Below are 7,051 nucleotides of genomic sequence, written 5' to 3'. Positions count from 1 at the left end.
TAACAGTTTGGATCTAGAGTGTGATGAGGGGGATGACCGCGGCAGCTTTCCAATCTCTGGGGATCTCAGACGTTACGAAAGAGAGGTTGAACAGGCTAGAAATAGGGTTTGCGACAATTTCGGCGGCTAATTTTAGAAAGAAAGGGTCCAGATTGTCTAGCCCAGCTGATTTGTAGGGGTCCTGATTTTTCAGCTATTTCAGAACATCAGCTGTCTGAATTTGTGTGAAGGAGAAGCGGGGGGGGGGGGGGGGGGGGGCATGGCCAGCCGTAGCAAAATGCTTGTTGAAATTCTCGATTATTGTAGATTTATCGGTAGTGACAGTGTTTCCTAGCCTCAGTGCAGTGGGCAGTTGGGAGGAGGTGCTCTTATTTTCCATGGACTTTACAGTGTCCCAAAACTGTTTGAAGTTAGTGCTACAGGATGCAAATTTCTGTTTGAAAAAGCTAGCCTTTGCTTTCCTAACTGATTGTGTATATTGGTTCCTGACTTCCCTGAAAAGTTGCATATCGCGGGGGCTGTTCGATGCTAATGCATTACGCCACACTATGTTTTTGTGCTGGTCAAGGGCAGTCAAGTCTGAGGAGAACCAGGGGCTATATCTGTTCTTAGTTCTGAATTTTTTGAATGGGGCATGCTTATTTATAGGGTTAGGATTTAGGGTTAGGTTTAGTTTTAGGGTTAGAGGTTTGGGCTTAGTGTTAGGGTTAAGGGTTTGGTTAAGGGTTAGGTTTAGGGTTAGGGAAAATATCATTTTGAATGGGAATAAATGTTTTGGTCCCCACTTGGATAGTGTGTTTGTGTGTGAGAGAGAGAGAGCTTGTGTGTGTGTGTGTGTGTGTGTGTGTGTGTGTGTGTGTGTGTGTTGGTGTGCATGAGTGAGGAATCATTGTCAACATACAACTGACACACCAGTTCTTATTAAGGCCCACTTTGATATGTAAATATCTTTATTGTGGTCACATTAATGAAGGCCAACTCAATACATCTTTGTCAGGGAAATGTAGGCATGCATGTACATGACAAACCAAGCACGGCAGACTTGACAGAGCTTGACAAGTCAAATTGCACCTTTCTCTTTGAAGAACAGTGTGTGGAATCTTTAGCAGTGCAGCTCAGTGATCCTCACTCACTTGTCCTTTCACCAGCCCCACTGATTATCACTTAAACCCATGATGTGTTTACATTTTCCCCCAAAAAGGTGTGGTGATTTCTCTCCTGTCCTTTTTCCTTTTGATGTGAGATAGGATGATCAATTGATCCATGTGGGCGATGGCACTGATTGACCTCTGTCTGCTGGTGGTGGCGTTGTGGGTTGGGGTCAGGGAAGGGGCCAGTAGGTGAGCAGATGAAGCATTCCCAGGTGCCTCTGATCCCTCACCGGCCCTTCATAGTGTGTGGAACTCCCCCCGGCCCTTCATAGTGGTGTGGAACTCCCCCCGGCCCTTCATAGTGGTGTGGAACGCCCCCCGGCCCTTCATAGTGGTGTGGAACGCCCCCCGGCCCTTCATAGTGGTATGGAACGCCCCCCGGCCCTTCATAGTGGTATGGAACGCCCCCCGGCCCTTCATAGTGGTATGGAACGCCCCCTGGCCCTTCATAGTGGTGTGGAACGCCCCCCGGCCCTTCATAGTGGTGTGGAACTCCCCCCGGCCCTTCATAGTGGTGTGGAACGCCCCCCGGCCCCCCTTCATCGTGGTGTGGAACGCCCCCCGGCCCTTCATAGTGGTGTGGAACGCCCCCCGGCCCTTCATAGTGGTGTGGAACTCCCCCCGGCCCTTCATAGTGGTATGGAACGCCCCCTGGCCCTTCATAGTGGTATGGAACGCCCCCCGGCCCTTCATAGTGGTATGGAACGCCCCCTGGCCCCCCTTCATAGTGGTGTGAAACGCCCCCTGGCCCCCCTTCATAGTGGTGTGGAACGCCCCCTGGCCCTTCATAGTGGTGTGGAACGCCCCCTGGCCCCCCTTCATAGTGGTGTGGAACGCCCCCTGGCCCCCCTTCATAGTGTGTGGAACTCCCCCCGGCCCTTCATAGTGGTGTGGAACACCCCCTGGCCATTCATCGTGGTGTGGAACGCCTCCACAGAGTCCTGCCACCTTCACTTCAAGGTGAACCTAAACCTCAGTGTCATCGACATCGTGACCAACCTCAACGAGACCCTTAGCGGACCTAATGTCACCATCTACCACAGCCACCTGGGCTATTACCCTTACTACGCCAGCTCTGGGAACCCCATCAACGGGGGCCTGCCACAGAACCAGAGCCTGTCCAAGCACCTGAGCAAGACCAGGGCTGACAGTGACAAGCTCATCATCCACAAGGACTTCCGAGGCCTGGGTGTCATTGACTGGGAGAACTGGAGGCCCCAGTGGGTGCGCAACTGGGGCTCCAAGGGCATCTTCTGCAATAAGTCCAAGGAGCAGATCCGTAAGCTCCATCTAGGCTGGCCTGAGATCAAGGTGGAGGAGGAGTTAGGTTTGGAGGCATTTGAGAGGGCTGGACAGGCCTTCATGAACAATACTCTACTGTTAGCCGAAAGTCAACAACCTGACGGCATCTGGGGCTTCAACCTGTTCTCCGGCTGCAAAAGCTAAGGCGTCAAGACACACCGCATCGCTACACGAGTGAATGTCCCAGCGTGGAGCACGTCCGTAATGAACACCTGATGTGGCTTTGAAGGGAGAGCACAGCCCTCTACCCCTCCATGTACCTACTACGAACTCAAGTCCACAGCCAACACAGTCAAGTTTGTCCACTACCCCATCTGAAGCCATAAGGATTGTGTCCATCACATGCACTGACTTCACGCTACCCGTATTTGTCTACTCCAGACCCTTCTACGCTTACACCTTCACGGTCCTCTCAGAGGTGAGAAGGATTACTAATAACTGGTGATATTGGGAAACTGATAACCTCCGTTGCTGTTGGTTCAAGAGCAAAAATAGATGTTAGGACAAGGATAAATATTCCAACACGTTTTCAAAAGTTAGCTATTTTTCTCATTGCTGCAAGCATTTTATTGCCTGTCAGTCATTGTGATAAACTACCTAACCTCAGCATTTTTCTGTCAAGTGACTTGTCTCGTCTCCCCCCATGTTCTGCCCCCTAGACAGTGTGGTGGATAAAAAGCTATTAATCACCCAAAGCTTCTGGAACTGCCACAGGGCTATGAGTGGAATGCTCAGTCTCAGCTACAAGAGCTCACATGACCTTTAATTGATTTACAACACATGGGTTTAGTCCAGAAAAAAACCCTAGTGCCTAACCCCTAGGCACTTGAGTAAATCTGAAAGAACTGGATAGTTACGTACAGTGCCTTCGGAAAGTATTCAGACCCCTTGACTTTTTCCACATATTATTAGGTTACAGCCTTATTCTAAAATTGATTAAATTGTTTTTATTCCTCATCAATCTACACACAATACCCCATAATGTCAAAGCAAAAACAGGTTTTTAGAAATGTTTCTCAGTTTGGCCGGGCAGCCAGCTCTAGGAAGAGTCTTGGTGGTTCCAAACTTCTTCCATTTAAGAATGATGGAGGCCACTGTGTTCTTGGGGACCTTCAGTGCTGCAGAAATGTTTTGGCACCCTTCCCCAGATATGTTCCTCGACACAATCCTGTCTCGGAGCTCTACGGACAATTCCTTCGACCTCATGGCTTGGTTTTTGCTCTGACATGCACTGTCAACTGTGGGACCTTATATAGACAGGCGTGTGCCTTTCTAAATCATGTCCAATCAATTGAATTTACCACAGGTGGACCTCCTATCAAGTTGTAGAAACATCTCAAGGATGATCAATGGAAACAGGACGCACCTGAGCTCAATTTCGAGTCTCATAGCAAAGGGTCTGAATACTTATGTAAATAAGTAATTTATGCTTTTGTTTTTTTGATTCATTTGCAAAAATTCTAAAAGCCTGTTTTCGCTTTGTCATTATGGGGTATTGTGTGTAGATTGTTGAGGATTTGTATTTATTTAATCCATCTTAGAATAAGGCTGTAACATAACAAAATGTGGAAAAAGTCAAGGGGTCTGAATACTTTCCGAAGGCACTGTATGAGCAATATAACATTTCCACCTTGCCCTCTGATTGCCTGGGTGGGATATTGCTTATCTATCTAAACCTTTAAGGTGTATAAAAGTGCCTAGAGAGTAGGTGCTAGGGGCTGGTTCTAGACTGGGCCATGATCTCTATTTTGACATTCAGGGGTCAAGAGGTAAAACATGACAGTATACCAACCAACATTGGACACTAGAGCAGGTCAAGCATTGACCTCACCATACTCTGACTTGAGGGGGAGACTGTGTTTGGAGTGTTACATCTTCTCTTATATCTCTCCTAGAGTGACACTATTGGAGAGAATGCAGCTCTTGGGGTGTCAGGAGTGAAAAAAAAAAAAATGTTTTTGTTCCATAGAGTAGGGTTTCTTAATCCCGGCTCCCTTGGATCCACAGTGGGGCACAGTTTTGTTACTTCCTGGCAACACGTTATTTCAACTAATCATCAAACCCATGATTAGTTGAATCAGATGTGTTAGTGCTGGTTAAGAAAAAAGTGTGCCTCTTTGCGTGCTCCAGGGAGAAACCATGCAATGGAGAGTCATGAAACATGCTTCAACGTTAATGCATATAAAATATCATTAAAATTACATAATAATGTCTTGTTGCATGAAGTAAGCAAGAGCTGTGAGTGTCTACAGGGTTCCATGATAGGACATGACGTCAAGCACTTTCAACGTGGGATTCCCTTCCTAGCCAGTTCTCAGTGTCTCCTGAAATAGTATGTTTCAGCACAGTCACTGTGGTTTATGAGATTAGGAGCCTTGGAAATGGCCTGATTTATATCAGACAGACGGTGCTGTGGTGTTCTGTTGGAAAATGATTTTGTGGGTCCTTTTGCATTCTGTTTACAATAGGCACATCAGTAATACATGAAGTGTGGATGTGGATAAATTTGCATTATATACAGATGTTGAATCTTAATTTGACCAGTATTGTGTCAGAAAGATTATCCTGCAGAACAAGATTTGAACATTTAGTCGGTGGTTAGGCTATTAGCTAGCCAAAATTAGGCTACATGAAAAGTGCAATACTGGTAATAGAACCATGTGTTAGTGCGAGTTTTCAGTTAATTTATGTAAATCATTAAGCTCATCTGCGGTGCAAGTAAATTCTCAGCAACAAAATAGTGATCAAATTAAGATCCTACACCTATACAGGGTTAAGGATTTAAAGGAGGAATATTTCCACTAATTTGTATTCAAATGATGATATGTTTTTACCAAACTCATTCTGTGTATCAGATGGCACATTTAATGATTAAGCCTTGATTCCCTCTATACCAGTTTTAAGTGGCAATGAATTAGAGAAGAAAAGAGAAGCAAGTCAAGGGATAGTTAGTACAGATGTAGGATCTTAATTTGATTGCTTTTTTGTCGCTGAGCATTTTCCTGCACAGCAGGAAATCCAAACTTGTAGTGTATTCAAGGTTTTAAAAGGTTTCTAAAGTTTGTAATCTCCACTTTAAAATGTCAGACTTGATTTGCCCTAACAAAAAATATATCAACCCCTACAAAAATGTAAATTAATTATAATCCACATAATAATATACATTTCCTGTTGCTGCAGCATTATTTTCCTGCTGTAGCAAACTGGCTCAAATTAAGATCCTAGATCTGTACATGAAGTAATGAACATACTGTGGGTGACAGAAGGAAGGTTCATTCAACATAACTACTATTTCCATTTAACTGCAGGCCTATTTGTAGCTATACTTACAGTGACACCTATACTTATCCTGTTCATCACAATGTATTTGTGTTTCTGCCTGTCTACGTGTACCTCCAGAGAAACTGCCTGGCCGTGAAGAAGTATATTAACGGCCCTTTAGGCTACTATGTCACCAATGTCACTTCAGCAGCCAAGCTGTGCAGCAAAGACCTGTGCAAGAAGAATGGTGTGCACTTTGGTGTTGAATGCTGAGCTGGAGTCAATGAACAGCATTCTCACATAGGTGTTCCTCTTGTCCAGGTGGGAAAGGGCAGTGTGGAGTGCAATAGAGATTGCGTCATCTGTGGATCTGTTGTGGCGGAATGCAAATTGGAGTGGGTCCAGGGTGTGGGATGATGGTGTTGATGTGACATCATGTTCCTAGGCCTCTGCCTCATCATCAAGTGTTTAAAACTGTAGAGAGGGGAATAGCCACTAGAGTGGTTTGTGTTGGTACAAACACTAGGACAATAAAACATGATTTAGACATGCAGTGCAGTAGGCAGGCACAGCATCATCCTGAGTCAAATAAAGGATTTTGTCTGAAAAGGGAGTGGACAGAAATGAAGAAGTGAAGGGATTGTGTCAACGGAATTGATGCTCAGATGTTACAATTGGTGTTGATAAATTGGAATTCAGATAAATGGAGATGTTGAAATTAGACATCACACTCGTGACAACATACAGTGGGGAAAAAAAGTATTTAGTCAGCCACCAATTGTGCAAGTTCTCCCACTTAAAAAGATGAGAGAGGCCTGTAATTTTCATCATAGGTACACGTCAACTATTACAGACAAATTGAGGAAAAAAAAATCCAGAAAATCACATTGTAGGATTTTTTATGAATTTATTTGCAAATTATGGTGGAAAATAAGTATTTGGTCACCTACAAACAAGCAAGATTTCTTGCTCTCACAGACCTGTACCTTCTTCTTTAAGAGGCTCCTCTGTCCTCCACTCGTTACCTGTATTAATGGCACCTGTTTGAACTTGTTATCAGTATAAAAAACACCTGTCCACAACCTCAAACAGTCACACTCCAAACTCCACTATGGCCAAGACCAAAGAGCTGTCAAAGGACACCAGAAACAAAATTGTAGACCTGCACCATGCTGGGAAGACTGAATCTGCAATAGTTAAGCAGCTTGGTTTGAAGAAATCAACTGTGGGAGCAATTATTAGGAAATGGAAGACATACAAGACCACTGATAATCTCCCTCGATCTGGGGCTCCACGCAAGATCTCACCCCGTGTTGTCAAAATAATCACAAAAATCC

The 7,051-nt window shown here is 44.9% G+C and overlaps 1 pseudogene across 1 annotated transcript; it reads left to right on the top strand.

Moving 5' to 3' along the window:
• Positions 1–1,850: 1,850 nt before the first annotated feature.
• Positions 1,851–5,987, top strand: LOC311148755 (hyaluronidase-3-like; annotated as a pseudogene). Its single transcript has 3 exons — positions 1,851–2,871; positions 4,349–4,390; positions 5,853–5,987. The product of its transcript is annotated as a hyaluronidase-3-like (transcript).
• Positions 5,988–7,051: the final 1,064 nt, after the last annotated feature.

This window comes from Coregonus lavaretus, assembly GCF_964263955.1.
Source record: "Coregonus lavaretus genome assembly, chromosome: 21".
Classification (NCBI taxonomy): Eukaryota; Metazoa; Chordata; class Actinopteri; order Salmoniformes; family Salmonidae; genus Coregonus; species Coregonus lavaretus.
The sequence above is the reverse complement of the archived record's forward strand: the minus strand, read 5'-3'. Positions and strand labels throughout refer to the sequence as shown.